We start from the raw sequence: 18,081 nt of genomic DNA on the forward strand, positions 1-18,081 counted from the left end.
GGAAAATTATAGATGTCCAAATCAGGCTTCTTTTTGTAGGGTCTATTTGTTGGTGTGTGTTCTTTAGTTTGTTTGAGATGGATGAAGGAATAAGCTGGCTCCAGGTGTGTTGAACTAAAAAGCGTCCCTGGACTGGGATCCTCGATCTCTCTTTGAATTGGCGTCAAGAACAACGAGGATTTGCCCTCGTCTGGAAAAGTCACAATGCTTTGCAGAATGCTGTGTGGAATCCTTGAAGCAGCTGCACCAAGCCACTATGACATGTCTCACTCATGTAGTAATTAAGGCCTACATGTGAGTTTGTCAGGGCAGAACATCAGGGCAATAGGTCCATTCAAAACTGAGAGAACATCATCATGGAGATCACATCCAGTGAGGATACCAATGTGAGATGACAAATATTTGCATTAATTTATTTTATAACATTCTTTTCCCAAGCTAACTGTAGCAAATTCATATGTTTTGTCAGTATACATGCTGTTGGATGTTGACATTTATATTCACTTAGATTGAGATAATTTTTGTGTTGATTGTACAGTATCTTCATAAATGGCTTAAATACTGATTTGTTATTGTTTGCTGCTTGCCCTAACCTTCGCCTGTTTTGTGGATTACTCTTTTGTCTTGCCCTGGATTATTCCTGTTTGCTGTTGTTTGACCACGATTCTATCAAAGCCAGCACTTGGATCCTCAACTCCATCGCCACGCCTCCCCATGCACGGTACAGGAATATTCATTGAAATTCCATGTATCCATGTAAGATTGTAAGTTCAGAAAAACACAACAACGTTTGTGTCCGTAAATGTGGTCAAATGGTATTTCTTTCCTCTTTTTCTTTTCGCATATTTTTTCTCAACATTATATTTTTGTTACCTCACTTAAAAATGTAAAATTAAATGAAAATGTACAATATTTAATTACTTGACATTTTCATGGATTTTATTTTATTTTATTAATATTAAATATTTTTGGGTTAGATGCTATATGGCTATATATTTTAGGACATCTATCTATCTCAATCTATCTAGATCTATCTATCTATCTATCTATCTATCTATCTATCTATCTATCTATCTATCTATCTATCTATCTATCTGTCTATATGTCTATATGTCTATCTATCTATCTATCTATCTATCTGTTTGTCAGTCTGTCTCTCTATCTGTCTGTCTGTCTGTCTGTCTGTGTGTCTATCTATCTATCTATCTATCTATCTATCTATCTATCTATCTATCTATCTATCTATCTATCTATCTATCTATCTATCTATCTATCTATCTATCCATTTGTCTAATCTTTTAATTATGCTGAAAACCAAGATAAAACACACCTTTTCTTTAAAGAAAACTAAATGCACTAAAGGTCATTTTGACAGCTGACTATAAGTGCTTTTTCAAGAAATTAAGATTATTTTGACCCTGTTATGTTATCAAAATGACTGTAATTAAAATAGTTTTGTTGATTAAGTCTAGCCACCAGCACCTGAAACTTCTGTTCACTAATGAGGCACAGCTTGAACTCCTCATGTGTTTGGTCTGCTGGGTTTTACTCCTTCAATTCAAAGAATTCCTGGAATGCTCTTGCCTGAAGTTATCTGTTCTGAATGAGACCTAAAAGCAGGCATGATTTCAGTCATTAGTTTGTAATTCACATCATAACTAGTTCACATGACCATCATAGTTTCTGGCGCATTGCCCCAGCCCTGAAACCGTTAACCTTTTTGTAAGAAGTTTTGTTCCTGCACTTTTTACTCCTAGTGTTTTGGATAAGAGTTGCTTTGTGTTTGATAGCATCTGCTTGGTCACTCACATGACAAAACTGCTCTTATGAAAGAGCTCCATGAAGCCTTAATGTATTCCTAAAGGGATATAGAATAAGGTGATAGAGGACAAACCCCAATCAGTGGGTCTTGCTGAGATCGATGATGTCATCAAGGGCACAAGGGAAATTATGAATATTAAATTGCTTTGAAAATAACAAAAAGTATTTGAAACCCACCACTGCAGACAGATACTTCTTTTTCAAGAGTTTCCCCCTGCTTTATTATTCTCTCAGGCTTTTCTTAGTGCTGTGGTTCGTGACTGTACAGAGATTAGACCAGTGTAGTCTGACAGTGAGCTATGCTAATGCAGTCACATGCCGCTCACATTGTGTGTGCTAAGTCCCGGCAGGAGAGAGGCACTGTTAGCTTGTGACTGCACTGGGATTACTGAGCCATGCAATGCAAGACCCAAACACACTCATACAGCAGCAGGGAGCTGAACTTACACACACACACGCACACACACACACACACACACACACACACACACACACACACACACACACACACACACACACACACACACACACACACACACACACACACACACAAACACACACTTTGCTCGAAGCCCTGAAATTCACAAGGATAAACAATTCTTTTATTTCAGTTTCAAAGGGAATATTATTGTGACACTCACTTTTTGAAGATGTTGTCATACGCACATGGACAGTGTGATTTGAGATAAGAGATCACCATTAAAAACACCATGGGGTATGCTTTTGGGCAGTTGCATGACACTCATTTTTGTCTTATTTAATTTAGCTTTAAAATGCAATTCATACAGTGAGTGACTTGACTATAAAGTTTCAATTGTCAACATTTAAATTCGTTTTTTTTTTGCGAGACATTAAGTCACAAATAAAAATAAAAAGCCTCATTACACTAATTATTGAAAACCTTATTAATCTAACCTAACCTAATCTAGTTGTCTGATAAATACAAATATTGTTGGTTCTTTGATGAATTGTTTTTGTTCCTCTTCACTAAGTGACTTTGGATATAAGCGTCTGCTAAATGCTCATGTAAATGCATAATCCCTGATTTTTATTTCTTAGAAAAAACACACAGTTTAACAAAACTGCTTCACAGCTCATTAATATTTGAAAAAAATTTGGTGCAACCAACATACAGAAAATAAACTCCCTGAAGCTTATAAATGTATATATAAATTAATAATTAATTAATTATAAATTAATTAGATTTTTTCCCTGATATATGATATCAACCCTTTTATTTTCGCAGCATTACCTAGAGCAAACAATGATGACAACATAAGGGATTTTATAAGGACATCTGAGTCTAACCTTTGAAGTTTCCTTAGGATCAAAGTGCAGGTTCTCCTTTAGCCTTCACAGTTTAATGTTAATGTGCAAGACACTCTATACCCAAAACTGAGAGTTATACAGAGAAAGTAGGCATGCACATATTCCTAATACCATAATTGCAGACAGGGATCGAAATAGTTTATTCATCATCTTACAGTAGAGTCCCTTTCTAAGATGCGAACAATAAGTTTTGCGTATGTTCTAGCATGATTATGAAGTTGGAGGAAAGTTCAAAGAGACCCGCAAAAATGGTTTAAACACCCCAACCGTTAGTGAATACAGAGTGTGATATAAGTCTCTTATTTGAATCATTATGACAGCTTCAGTTAAAAAAAAAATTATAAAGAGAGCAACTAATTATTATAGAAATTCTGAAAGAGGTGATGTCATGGTACCTACATAAAAATGATGGCTTTGCTTGTGCCCCTGTGTGTGTGTGTGTGTGTGTGTGTGAACGTGGGGAACAGAGAGGAAGAGAGGCAGAGGAGCATGTTTGATGTGGATTTCGAGGTATCTAGGACATCTTTTTAGGTCAAAAACTTTAGAAATCCTGTTTTCAGAAAGCTTACATTTTTCATATGTAAATCAGCACCATGGAAGCAGCAGAAACAACAGCAGCAATGATACATGTGTTATTAATATTCAGAGAGAAATTTGTAATTTATGCAGCCTTCGTTAGGAAACTTATCAAAGGAGAGAACCAGTAACGACAGCATTACCAGTCGACAGGCATGCTGATTTTGCTGTGATTTTGTTGAAAGCTTTCTCTCATTTCCTGTTCATTTTAATGCTCCAATTCAATTAGGAGAATAGAAGCCTGTCATTGAAACTATACCTAAGGGTTTGTTTGATGTTACTTTTCTACCTTCTTAGCCTTTAGACGTTTGCACTCAAAAAAACAAAAAAAAAACATTCTCTTTATTTATCTGACCAAAGGAAGATAGGGAAACATGTTGGAAAACAGTCATTATTTGTGCATTTTGACCATAGTGGCAGAGAAATTATACTGTTCAACTGATGTAGCTCTTCAATAACCAAAAATATATTTCTTAGCTACTGTAATATGTATTATTATTTAGCTACTGCCAAATGTATATTTAATGCATGAGGGCACTTGCCCAGAAGGTAACTCTTCAAGTAAAATCTATACAGTTTAAATATGATGTTCTGCCATGGTGATTTATCGATGTAAATATGGACTGAAAGTTCCTAAATGTATTGATTATTATGTCATCCACATGGAATATCATATAATACAAGTTAATTATACATTTAGGCACGGCAAGGCAAGGCAAGTTTATTTATATAGCCCATTTCGTACACAATGGTAATTCAAAGTGCTTTACATCAAAGAAAGTAAAATAATCATGAAGAAAAATAACAAAAATAAAACAAGCAATTTTAAAACTTTTTAAAAGAATTAAACTGTTTACTTAAAATCAATTTAATAATGATCTTATATTAAAAAACAGTGAAAGTATAGTGCAATCAGTTCGGACATTGCACAGTGCTCATTCAATAAATGCACAGCTAAACAGATGAGTTTTAAGTCTAGATTTAAATGTGACTAGTGTTTTAGCACATCTGATCTCTTCTGGAAGCTGATTCCAACTGCGGGCAGCATAGTAACTAAAGCGGACTCCCCTTGTTTTGTGTGAACCCTTGGTATTTCTAACTGACTCGATCCTAGTGATCTGAGTGCTCTGTTAGGTTTATATTCAGTGAGCATATCTGAAATATATTTCGGTCCTAGGTCATTATTTAGTGACTTATATACAAGTAAAAGTACTTTAAAATCAATCCTAAATGTAACTGGAAGCCAGTGTAAGGACCTGAGGACTGGTGTGATATGCTCAGATTTTCTGGTTCTATAGTCAGAATCCTGGCAGCAGTGTTCTGGATTAGTTTAGTTTAGTTCAGACTGAAAGCAAAAAGATCCTCTCTCACTTGATTCTGGTCCAAATAAATGATCATGGTTTGGCTGGCTAGTAACTACATAGTTATGTAGTAACAACATATTTCCATTCAGAATATATGAGAAAAGGTCAGTTTAATTTCCTTGATTATATGAAATTATGATATCTTCATCATGAGTTCAAATATCAAAACTCATATTGTTGCATATAGTTTTTTTCTTTTCTTTTCTTTTTTTCTCCATTATTATTATTTAAGGATGCTACTGAGGACAAAAGGTGAAGCACTAACTTGTTACTATGAAAGTAAATATCACGACTGACCCACCTGCAGCAAATTCCAAATAATTTTACTCGTTATGCTTCTCAGATTCATAGTGGATGTGGGACAGCTTGCTCAGATATAGCTCCCTTTTCAGATAGCTTTATTACCAAGGATAATGTTAGTTATCTGAGTTTTATGTAATTAGTGGAACCGACAGACAATATTCTGTAGAAATATAGCGCTTACATAAGCATTGTATATTACGTAAGAGGGATGTCTTTATTAATATTTCATAAATGTGTGGTGGTTTGTGTTTTCTGTTCCTCCTCAATTATCTGCGTCCCTTCCTTTAACATTCTTGGGGGTCCACGTGCACGCGCGCGCACGCATGAATTGTACCGTGGGGGGGCGAGGGTGTATTTGCGATCATTATTTTAATAAAGACATTGTGAGAGACAGACATACTGAGCCAGACTGGTAGAAAACTTTCGTCATTCCTACAGGGCACGCCCTCTTTTAAACAAAGAAATACTCGGAGGGGATTCAAAATGAGACACGATGAAACTGGGTGGGTGCTGAAAAAAAAGAGTGCAAAAGCGATGTCTTGTCAGCAGAGGGCGCGTGTGGCTTGATAGAAACCCCTCATTTCAACCACGTGAAACCTTAAACCTTACATCAGCCTGTCCCCCCCTCACACCTCCCACTTTGCTCTTCATAATTTACACACTTTCTCACACCAACACGTCTGTTTCTTTATATTTAATATTATTGTTTTAAACTGTCACTATTGCATGCATAATGTGCTGCGAGAACGAGAAGCAGAAAGAAAGAGAAAGGGTAGGAAAGAGAGGGGAAAAGATTCCTTACTGCATCTTCTTTGAGGCAGAATTGGGTCAGGCTGCCTCCAGGGTGTAAGAGCATCTACCTACCAGTCAAAAAACCTGTGTGTGTGTGTGTGTGTGTGTGTGTGTGTGTGTGTGTGTGTGTGTGTGTTTCTACACCAGAGCTGCACTTGAGTGTATAACATTATTACATTTTCCAGTGATGTCTTAAGGTCTGATGTGTCTCAGATTTACTTTAATGACTCATAACTTTAATGCCAGCTTTCCCAGCTTCCTGAGTCTTAATGGATTTGAGTGTGTACGTGAGTATGTGAGATGGATGGATGTTATAGTGAATAACTGACTGAAGTTTATAGTGTTAGAAAGAATGATTGTCCTGAGCGTGACAGCAGGTTCTCTGCTCTTTGTAGGTGTAGGTCACATTTCGCCTACATTTTGGGGTCCAATGTCCCCACAAGGATAGTTTAACCTGATATCTTAGAGGCCAGCTAACCATTCCCACAAGAAAAGCGTTGTTGATCAACATACCAAATAGTTTTTTTAATGAAAACAGCCTGACACTTAATTTGACTATATATTGAAAGTACATAACTGGTAAAAAGTTTGAAATAATTCTGATTTTACTTTTTAAGTCTTATGCTCACCATGCATGGCTCATGCTCATAAAATGAGCCTATAAACACTAATATTGTAAAATACTATTACAATTTCAAATAACTGTTTTCTATTTTAATATATATTTTTTAAGTATTTTATTTTTTTATGAGCTCTGATGGATCAAGTGACACTGGAGTAATGATTCAGCTTTGATATTACAGGAATAAATAACATTTTCAAATATATTAACATACAGTATATATATATATATATATATATATATATATATATATATATATATATATATATATATATATATATATATATATACTGTATAATACTGTATACATTAATACATTAACAGATATTTAAAAATGTATTAATATTTCATGATATTACTGATGTTACTGTATTTTTTATCAAATTAATGCAGTCTTGGTAAGTATACAAGATTTGTTTAAAAAATATATATAAAAAAGTGTATATATAACATGTAGTATTAACACATAAAAATAAACAAATGTGTATCTGTGTCGGCCTGTGCTGTGGTTTGGTCATGTCATATATTGTACAAAACACAGGAGCAGGTGTTTACATGCCGCCATTTGGATGTGGTCACACAATTTCATCAATATGACACCTGAATCTGGTTCCTTGGCCAAGCAGCAGTTGTGCCTAGAATGACAGGCTTGTGGCAGGATGTCATTACAGACCATGTGGATTGCTACAAGAAAATATGATATGTGTTTCAATCATTCATTTTCCAATGCCAGATTGAAAAAAAGCCCCAATTGGATCTAGAAAAAGGGGGATATGGTGAATGTAATTTCATCTGAGAGGACAGAAGGGCAAACTATTGCAGTATTATAAGTGGTAGACACTGGCTTTGTCCTATATAATAACACAAGTAGGTTACAAGGCCCAATTAAAAAAAAATAAAAATAAAAGTGGTCCCAAAGTATGTGAGTAATTTTTTATTGAATATTGAAAATAGTAAGAGTATGCATTTATGTGGTAAAATTTATTGTTTTGTTTTTTTTATGGATTTTTCTGGGTGCAAAATCTGACTTCACAGTCTTATTTTACTAATTTGGTGTATCCTCTTGAAAATGCTCCAACGCCCATCCCCATATCTGTCTCCTTTTCCATGGTATTCCCATGTGATTTAATGAACAGATGATCAAAGCTGTTTCTGGGACTCTGCTTTACGTCTAATGGTCCCTCTACTGTTTTAACAGTGTGAAGGAGGAGAATATGAGACAAAGACGACGGAGGAACATGAAACTGAGACTGTGCGAAAGAAGAAAACAAGAGAGAGAGCGCTAAAGAAGTAATGATGTGCTAGTGACAATTGGATGTAAGACAGGAACAAAATGCAATGAAATTATCCAGTGCATTGAGAAGTGTGTGTGTGTGTGTTTGTGTGTGTGTGTGTGTGTGTGTGTGTTTTCAGACCATAATTAATCTGCACACTGCCTCTCTGAAGGGCAAAATCATTAAACACCCAAGATAGGTTGAATTTTTTTAATGATCAATATCGCATCCCATAATTCATGTTTCATTGTTTTTAATTATGTACTTATGTAACCAGTGATGTTTATAGCATTATTTAATGCATATTTTATTGTTATTTAGATAATTATGAGCGATAGATGTTTGATGTGTCCAGCGTGTTTTGTGATTAGGTTTGATTATTTCTTCATTTGCAGTGGTGTGTATATGTGTATGTGATAAACAGTGGCTCCTGTGTGTGTTATCTGGCAGTGATTCTTGTGAGAAGTGAGACAGTCTTTCACTGAAAGATCTACCACCTGCAGTCTCAGCTGTATGGTGATGAGAAACACACACACACAACCACACATACTCACACATAAGTGCTCTCTCACACATACTGTACACACATCTACACACATTCTCCTTCACGCATATTGTCTCCATATCTCACACTCAGACAAAGTGAGACAAGAAGTGAAAAGAAAGGTGTTTCTTCTTAATTATTCTTGCATGCACAATCTTATATTTACTTTTTAGGCTGGTCTTTTACTCTTGAGTGTTTTTAATATATTCATTAACATAGTGGCTGACACACACATAAACCCTCTCAGGGGATAGATACATAAAGAATTATGGCTGCACTTCTGTGACCTGTCACCTAATAGAGCAAGGTGCTGAGTTGCAAGTGTGTTTGTGTGTGTGTATGTGTGTGTTTGTGTTTCCTGACCTTAATGAAGGTGTACACTCGACCTCTGAAGGTGAGGTCAAAGGTGTTAAAGGGATAGTACACCAAAAAATTTAAATGATGTCATCATTTACTCATCTTGATGTCATGTCATGACTTTCCGTCTTCTGTGTAGCAGAATATTTAGAAAAATGTCAGTTTTGTCCATACAGTGAAAGCCAGAGTTCAGTGTTGTTTTGAACCCGATAACTTTCATTTTATGGACAACATATAAGAATAGCCATACAGATTTAGAATGACATGTAGGTGAGTAAATGATGAGAGATTTGGTTTCATTTTTATTTTAAGGTGAACTATGCTTTAAAAAACAAATAAATTTGCAGGAATAAATATTTGTACTTTTGCCATCATCCACAAGCATCTGCGTATTCTCTTGCCTTTCATTTTTAAATATTTTAGCTAATTTAATCATGCTTTTTATTTATTTTAAATTGTAATAATATTTCACAATATTGCTATTTTTACTGTATTTCCCATTAAAAAATTGCAGCCTTGGTGTGTGTAAGATAGTTCTTTCAAACGCATTAAAAATAGTAATTATTCCAAACTTTTTACATGTACTGTTATTTCAATATATGGTGAAATTAAAGGTATTAAAAGCATAAAAATACAGATCCCAAACATACAGTAGTGTAAAAAAAAAAAAAAAAAAAAAATCTGGTCCCAAAATGTATGACAATTTTTCTAAATACATTCAGAACATTTCTGATAAGTGATATTTGGTAACATTACAAATTTAGTGAAATGTAGGTGAGCAAATGATTGAATGAAGGTTTTATTATTATTATTATTATTATTATTATTATTATTATTATTATTATTATTATTATGTGAGCTATCCCTTTAAACACAAATGCATGTCAAGCAATAAATATTTTTAGGCATGCCATCATTCACAAATATTTGCATATTCTCCTGCCCTTTCATTTATTAAATATTTCGGGAGATATTTATAATAAAAAATATAACATAATATTATAGTATTATAAAATTAAAAGGAAACATAATATATATGCTTCTAATTTCCAGTAAAAGTGTACAGTACTCTCAGCTCCCTTTATGTAATATATCATATTTTAAATATTATTATATTTCCATTTTGCAGATTTCCCCTCAAAAAAACTGCAGAAAGTGTGAAAAAAGCTGAACAGATTCTGTCTGGGCCAGCTTATTATTCACCTTCTCTAATCATCTGTTTCTTACATAATAATTTAGGCAGCCAGAATGTGAGAACAAGAGACGAAGATAGGATGAAGGCTTGTATTAGGTCATTGGTTGGCATGTTGTGTAATTGAGTATTTGATGTGTTTGTGTGTATTTTCTGTACACAGCCCCCATGAGCACAGGAAGCTCTGGGTGGGCTATACGACCTAGTTTTTATTTTAACATGAACACATACTCTGAAAATCATCTGCACAATGATGCTCATGGAAAATACATGAATATGTATGCTGTTAAAGCATTGTTGTGTTGTTAATGAGATCAAACTTCATCTAATTAAGCCATGTGATGTCCTGGAATAGATGCACAGTGTGTGTGTGTGTGTGTGTGTGTGTGTGTGTATGCAAGCGTACGCTGTCTTTTGATGAGTTAATGAATGATGATGAGATTTCTATTGCTGAGCTCCCCTTCGGGCTTGTATTATCATGAAGTTGTGTTAAAGTTGTGTACCTTGTTACATCTCGCACATAATATAAGCGGATATCCTGCTAAAATACAGTTTATAGGCTATTGAAATTTTCTGTGAAAAAAAAATCTATCGTAAATCGTCACCCAATTTACGCGCGCGCGCATGTGTGTGTAGTGGCTGCATCCTGCATATCTTTGTTCTTCATCAGATATGTGTTGTGTTGAGATCAACTTGCGCTCTGAATCTTCTGGCTGTGCGCGAGCCCGAAGCGCACCTGCGTCTGGAGAGTATTTTTTAAAGCAGGATGCGAGCACTTCTGCAACACGCTTCTAAAGCTCTTCACTTATATCGGGTTATGCGCGTGGACACGTCGGGTTTTTGAGAACCGTCCAGACTGCACTCGTCTTCTGTCGGAGTTACCAGATCTTGAACTCTCACTCGGGCGGATAGAGAGACGGATCTCCACCGGGATCTCCTCGCACCGCGACTGTACCTGGAGTATTCGGTAAGAGCTCGCGCGGCTTCACAATAGAGCGAGGTGACCGGTTCTTTGGTCAAGTGAGTGTGTGTGTGTGTGTGTGTGTGTGTGTGTGTGAGAGAGAGAGAGGGCTGGGAAATTCAGTGAAAGACAAACTATTGCTAGGTCAATTTAGAAATGTCCAGGATTTCATAGTGCTCTCACAGAACACGTCACTATGTGCAGGCCGCTGTTAAATTGAATTATTTATTAGAGTTGTTAGCTCTCTAGAACATTTTAGGACAGGATGAACTCATTAAAAGTCTTGAAGTTTGTTGGTTTTCTTAAAAACTTGCAATGACTGCGGGCTATTACAAACCACACTGTAAAAAAAAAAAGAAAAGAAAAAAAAAGTCCAAATATTATCAGGGATAATGGGATACTGTAAAACTGTAAGATACCTTGAAATACAGCACAATATATATATAATTAAAAAAAAAAAAATTTAAGAAAATGCATGGCATTTTACGTTTATTAAAAATGTAGCCTACAACGAATTAATTAATTTAATATGCGAAAAGAAAATACGTAGTAGCTAATATATATTATTACTACGTTATGGATTTTTATTGTTAAAGTTATTTCGGTAACACTTTTGTTTAATATTATATTGCTGCAACTACAAATTACTACACAAATATTATACAGTTTAATGACATATAATCACCAAAATGCAATTTTTACCCATAATTGTAAAAATGTAACAACAATTGAACTTAATGACATTAAATAATGTTTATGCATTATGCTTTATGTTAGTTTGGGAGTCTTCATGTCTGTGAACGTATATGATTTCTCTTGAGAACAGGAGGTCAATTTATTCTGGTGATTCTCTGAGAGACAAGAGGCTTGCATAAGCAGTTTTTCTATTTCTGTTCAGCCCTGTCATATTTTGACATTTTCTCACAAGACTTGTGTAAAGTGCTGACTTCTTCCCGCTGCTCTAATGTGTACTGAAAAGGCTCTCCCTTCCATAACTCAGTCACAGACGGCCACATTATTTCAAAGTAAGAGTAAAATAAAATGGAAAACAGTGTGTTGGAAAAGAAACTCTATAGGTGCTTTTCTCCAATTTTAGTGCCTCTAGATTTAGGCGAAGTGAAAATGAGAGAAAATGAGCTGTGTCTCCCTCATGCTGTGAGGATGACTTAGTGTCTCTCACCTTCATCCTGACACCTCATCTATTATCATTAGGCACACAGTCAAACAACTCTCTCAAAATGTGAGTGTGAAAGTGTGTGTACGATTGTGAGAGAGAAGATGAGTCTAAAAAGAAGATAGAAACAGGGAGAGAAAAAAATCATCTCTATCTGAGATCAGGATTGACAGGATTGAGAGGCCTGGTCACAGTCGTGACCTGCTCCATTTTCACTCAAACATATGCATGCCTTTTTTACAGTGTGTGCTGGTTAGTGCATTGACTTGACGTGACCCCTTGACCTGTCAGCCAGTTGGTCCCTGAATGGTTTTACCTACCCGTATCAGTTCTGTAGTGTTTACTTTAAAGACACTAAACCCAAAATATGTCCCTTTTAATTCAGTTCAGGTTATTATCTTAAAAAAGTGTAATTATTATTTTTTTTAAATCCATATGCAATGCATAATTACTCCAGTCTTCAGTGTCATATGATCTTTGAGAAATCATTCTAATAAGCTGATTTGCTGCTCAATAAACTTTTCTTATTATTATCAATGTAGAAAGCAGATGTGCTTCTTAATATATTTGTGAAAACATTGCTAATTTATTTTAATGAATATAAAGTTCAAAAGAACAGAATTTATTTGACAATCATTTGAAACAATTTAATGCATTGCTAATGAATAAAAATATGTTACTTTCTTTTTTTCTTTTGTTAAAAATAAATAAATAAATAAAATACTTTGAACATGTACATATTGACCAAACTGACACAAGCATGTCTTTTAAAAAATAATAATAACTGAAAATATTATTTGCAAATTAGTTTCACATTATTTTAATCATTTTTTTGCCCTAATATATTTTATTAAAAAACCTAGTTTCAGTTTTAGAGGTTTACCAAAGCAAAATCGAAATCTTTCCACGTATTCTCTTGGGTATGCATGGCCCTGGGTGGGAATCACTGTGTTACATCGACTATGACAGAGCATCTGATATTGCCACAGTTCATGGAGACTGCATTTTTGATCTTTTGTATGGAAAACAGTTGCATGATAATGAAGTGTTGGTGTAATGCTGTGTTTTTGGATGACTGTATTCATCTCACTCTCTTTTTTCTCTCTCTCTTTCTCTCTGTCTGTTTTTCAGATCGACTAAAATAGAACACAGAGGTAAGTGAGATCTTCATACTGGTATTTTTACAGCTTGGAAAAACTAACAAGCAGGGTGACAAGAGTGAGAATGAGAGGTGATAACTGAAATGCAGCACATGGCAGAGATCAATCTTTAAATTTACAGCTCAGCTCAGCTTCACATTTTACTGAGTTTTTAATTTCGTAAATTCATCACAGAAGATGTGAAAACTTTGCAGATTCCTTCTGGGCCTGCATGAAAATGGTGGTATTCAAAAAGGCCACTTTTGCATCTTTTTTTGTATTAAATAGCCAGTAGTTAAGGCTTGTCTTATCTCATATTCAACACTCTGACACTGTTTAGATTTTTTAATGTGCCTTTCTGTACAAGGCCATGCTGGAAGGCACTGATGTCCACTGAGATCAATAAAACCTCCATTCGTTGGGGGGGGGGGGGGGTGAAATGTCTTCTCTCTTTCTCATTAAACCCTTTTGGTCTCTCTCTCTCTCTCTCTCTCTCTCTCTCTCTCAAACCCACCCACCCAAACACACACACACACACACACACACACACACACACACACACACACACACACACACACACACAGGGCTGACTGTTTTAGCCTCTTCAGTCTATATACTGTCTGACTCAGGAACACATATGAGGATGCACACTTTGCGTATTAGACCCTATAAAACATTGCATATTGTATTGCACAAACATAATACTTAATAAATAAGCAGTGCTGAATTACTGTTTCCACTACATTTCTCAGGTAATTTCACAACCAGTCTGTGATCAATACTGTTGGTCGGTGAAAGAAAGTGAACAGCACAACCTAGTGACCACATGTTCTTACTGCATTCTCACCCTTTTGTCCTTTAAATCCAAAAAACAACCCTCTGTCACAGCAATCTTACACTTGAGCGTGGTCTCTCGCATTTATGGTCTATATTAAAAAATTGAGCCAATCCAAATGTTTGCAAATTATACAGCATACAGTGGGATTCCAAAACCCTGAGACTACAGCGAAATGTTTCTCTCTTTTTTTTGCCTGACGTTTTCTGTATTATTTCTAGGTCACTAATCAAATGTAAACAAATCTGTACCAAACGCCAGATGCACAGTGGAACATTCTCAAATGCTGAATAACATTGTTATTATTATTATTATTATTATTTATTTGCTAGTGGATTTTGTACATTTCTTTACAGTTTATTTTTTGTCAGTTACATGTTTCCTTGGCTCTTGCTGAATATATATATAAATATAATATAAATAACACAAAAATAAAATAAAATATAATCTTACTGACTCATACTTTTGAACAGTAATGTATATACTGAATATGCGACCATTTTCTGTCAGGCAGAGTACAGACAATCTAATAGTAGACATAATTTCATTTCATCTTACTAAAGTGACACACTCACAGTAAGACCCTCATATTCAGACAGATGTCTCTTGATCTGAGAGCATTGGTGGTAGAATACCTGAATCAGCTGTTTCCAAACTAGACCGGAAAATTGTGTGTGTGTGTGTGTGTGTGTGTGTTTAATGAGTTGTTCATCTTTCAGGAGAGTCCTGTGGAGTCTGTCCTTCTTTCACCCAGTGAGAGACAGCTGAGTTTAGACTCTGTTTAAACTCACATTAGCACATGTAAGTTGTTTGCATTCACACACATTCACACACACTGCCTCTGTCCAAAACCCAGTGAGCCCAGCTAAATAGCATGCCAGTTCATAAGTGTTTTTTTGAACACTTTATATTGCATAGACAGCAGCAGCTTGTGACAAACAAATGTGACTCGAGCAACAATTGTTTTATATATTTAGATAGGTAGCATGTTGCTAAGCTAACAACAAATAAAATAAACTTTACTCAAATAAAATGATCCAGTTGTAAAGCTAAAATGTCTAATTGTCTGAACAAACTGCCATTGGTCAGTCAAACCGATAACTTTGCCATTGAAATGCACTTGTAGGTGCCATTTACACAGAATTTCATACCTGTTCACAAAACTTTGGGTGGGAGCATGGGAGAGAAAGCCAGTCACCTAAATATACACTGATGTTCAGAAGTTTATTTTTATTTTTTTTAAGAAACCCAGTATTGCCCTATGAGTGATATTGCCTTATGTGTTAACATATAAGACCATATATAATTCACATACATACAGTATGTTAATAATATATGTCAGCCATTTATGTCAACTATATATATATATGCAACTTTATTTTTATATGCAATTTTTGTTTATATATATATATATGTCTTTGTGATGATTTTTTTCTATCATGTCTCTCTTTTATATTTACTTCAACATTTATAAAAGTAAGATATGAGATAAGCACCCCATGACTGTAATGATCATGTGACACTGAAGAGTAATGATGCAGAGTAATGATGCTGAAAATTTAGCTTTGCATCACAAGAATAAATTACATTTAAAAATATGTTTAAATATATTTCAAAATATTACTGTATGTTGTATGTACTGTGTTGCTTATAGTCAACATTTCCATGACTTTTTAGTAGTTTTCACTGTGGAGGCTTACATGCATTTACAATTTGGTCTAAAATAGGAATATCAGAAGGAGCAGTCATGCTGCCTAATTTGCGAAAAGCCATCACATATGAAGATGTCTTAAAATGCAGCCTCAGTAAACAGCTCACTAGGATTTGGAACAGAGCCACTCTTTGACGCTTTAGACTGCTTCCCTTTTTACATGCACAAGTACAAACGCCTCTCTGTGTTCCCCAAACCCTGTTTCCCTCTTCCTGTGTTCTCACACAGTTGGTCCTGAAGTAGCTCTCTGACCAGCTTCCGTCAAGCCTCACAGCAAACACCGCACACATGAATACTGTATATGACCATAAAACCTCTGCGGATTTAGCGCGTTAGAGTGCGTGTGTGTTTTATAGTGCATACACTGCTGCATTATTTAAAGCTGCTCACAGATGCATCCAACTCTTTCTGACAATGACGATGTAATCCACTAAAAATACATACGTACCTCATCTGTCCCTCTTCCTCTGTCTGTTTTCTCTCTCACTCTTTCTGTCTCTCTCTTTCTCTGTTTCTTTCTTTCAATCTTTTCCTTTCATTCCCTCTCTCTCCATATATTTTCATTCACTCCTAGGTTCACTCCTCATGTCTGTCTTTCTCATGTGTGTGTGTGTGTGTGTGTATAATGTGCTTAACTTGAGCTGCATTAGATGCATTAGATCGTTTTCCCCCTCTCCTCTCAGTCGCTCAATAACTATCCCTTTCTTTTTCTCACTCTCCTTCCTCTCCATCTCTTTATTAGAGGTGGTACTTATGGTACTTATGAATCTGGTAGTGCATTAAAGTGATAGATGAAGATAGTATATTTCACATAGCTCATCTATAAATAGAAGGTGCAAATAAACCATTGGAGAAAACAGACACAGCAGGAGCCACAACTTTTGCTGTTGATTTTAAGACATTTTCTCATGCTGTGAGACTGCTGCTGCCCTCCTCTGGAGGCTGACGTTTTAACATTTTAAAACCTGAAATATATGTTAATACTGAATGTTCTTCTTTTTATCTCATATCAGCTTCCGTAACTCTGACCAGCATCATGTGGGACACTAACAGGTAAAAACACCTCGATGCACTTTATAACCTCAAACTCAACCCAACACTAGTTATTCCAGTGCTGGTTTGCAGTTGGTTGCTCTGTTCTATAGAAATCATACATATAATATATCCAACCATTCCAGCCTCAGCCAGTTTTGTGCTTGATTTAATGGAAGGATGAGGAACAGTTCTACCATGTTGTGTTTAAAGAAAACCTTGACTGGTTAGATCTTTTTTTTTTTTTTGCCCTCAGGAGTAGGCCTTAATAGCAGTTTCCAGATAATTTAATTAAATGCAACACAAAAGACAAATGCAAGTTAGTTGCAGAAATTTGACTTGAAAAGAAATGCACATGCTCTGATATTGTGCATGGGTGAGAAATTGTATACTATTTTATTATAATAATATAAATTATTATATTGTATTATATAATAATCTATTACATTATACTATAATTATTAATATAATATTGATACATATTCTTTAAGGACACTTTGAGGAATAAAAAGTTCAAATAGAGAAAGTAGTAAAGAACAGTATTTATTTGAAATAGGAAACTTTGGTTAGATTATAAATGTCTTTACTGACACTTTTGATCAATTTATTGCATCTTTGCTGAGTAAATGTATTAATATTATTTTTCGGTACAACAGTATGATTGTGAGTAGGATATTGCTTTTACAATTGAGTTTAAGAAACAAGAAATTATAATAGAGTGACTCACGTTTCATACTAAATATGGCCAGTTAGCTTCTACATTTTTTCCCTCTGCTCTGTTCATGAAAATAGTTGCAATAAAAGCCAAAGTGTGGGAGTGAAGTGACAGCTATTTCCCCTCTCAGCTCAGAAGTCTGTAATCACTCTGCTTCAGCTTCACCTCAGATTTTTTCCACTTTCTCTCTATGCTCACTCGTCTGAGAGGGATTTAGAGCGAAGGGGAAAACAAAATACTTTCTCAGACATTCAAATGTAACTGGTTATCTTGTTTACTATATTGTTCCTGTAGCTCAAGTGGTAGAGCATTGCGTTATCAAGCACAAAGGTTGGGGGTT

At 35.2% G+C, this 18,081-nt stretch overlaps 2 protein-coding genes across 2 annotated transcripts in view; one reads left to right on the forward strand and one right to left on the reverse strand.

Moving 5' to 3' along the window:
* The window catches only part of LOC127964016 (uncharacterized), a 6,299-nt gene extending 6,201 nt beyond the window's left edge, over window positions 1-98 (reverse strand). Inside the window, exon 1 of the mRNA XM_052564190.1 lies at window positions 1-98. This exon is cut by the window's left edge and continues 61 nt beyond it. The gene's annotated coding sequence lies outside the window, so the exon portion shown is untranslated.
* Window positions 99-15,007: 14,909 nt separating this feature from the next.
* The window catches only part of LOC127964099 (receptor-type tyrosine-protein phosphatase S), a 50,688-nt gene continuing 47,614 nt past the window's right edge, over window positions 15,008-18,081 (forward strand). Inside the window, exons 1-2 of the mRNA XM_052564293.1 lie at window positions 15,008-15,084; window positions 17,008-17,047. The gene's annotated coding sequence lies outside the window, so the exon portion shown is untranslated. The remainder of the gene's footprint in view (window positions 15,085-17,007; window positions 17,048-18,081) is intronic.

Source organism: Carassius gibelio, chromosome A1 (assembly GCF_023724105.1).
Source record: "Carassius gibelio isolate Cgi1373 ecotype wild population from Czech Republic chromosome A1, carGib1.2-hapl.c, whole genome shotgun sequence".
NCBI classification, from domain to species: Eukaryota; Metazoa; Chordata; class Actinopteri; order Cypriniformes; family Cyprinidae; genus Carassius; species Carassius gibelio.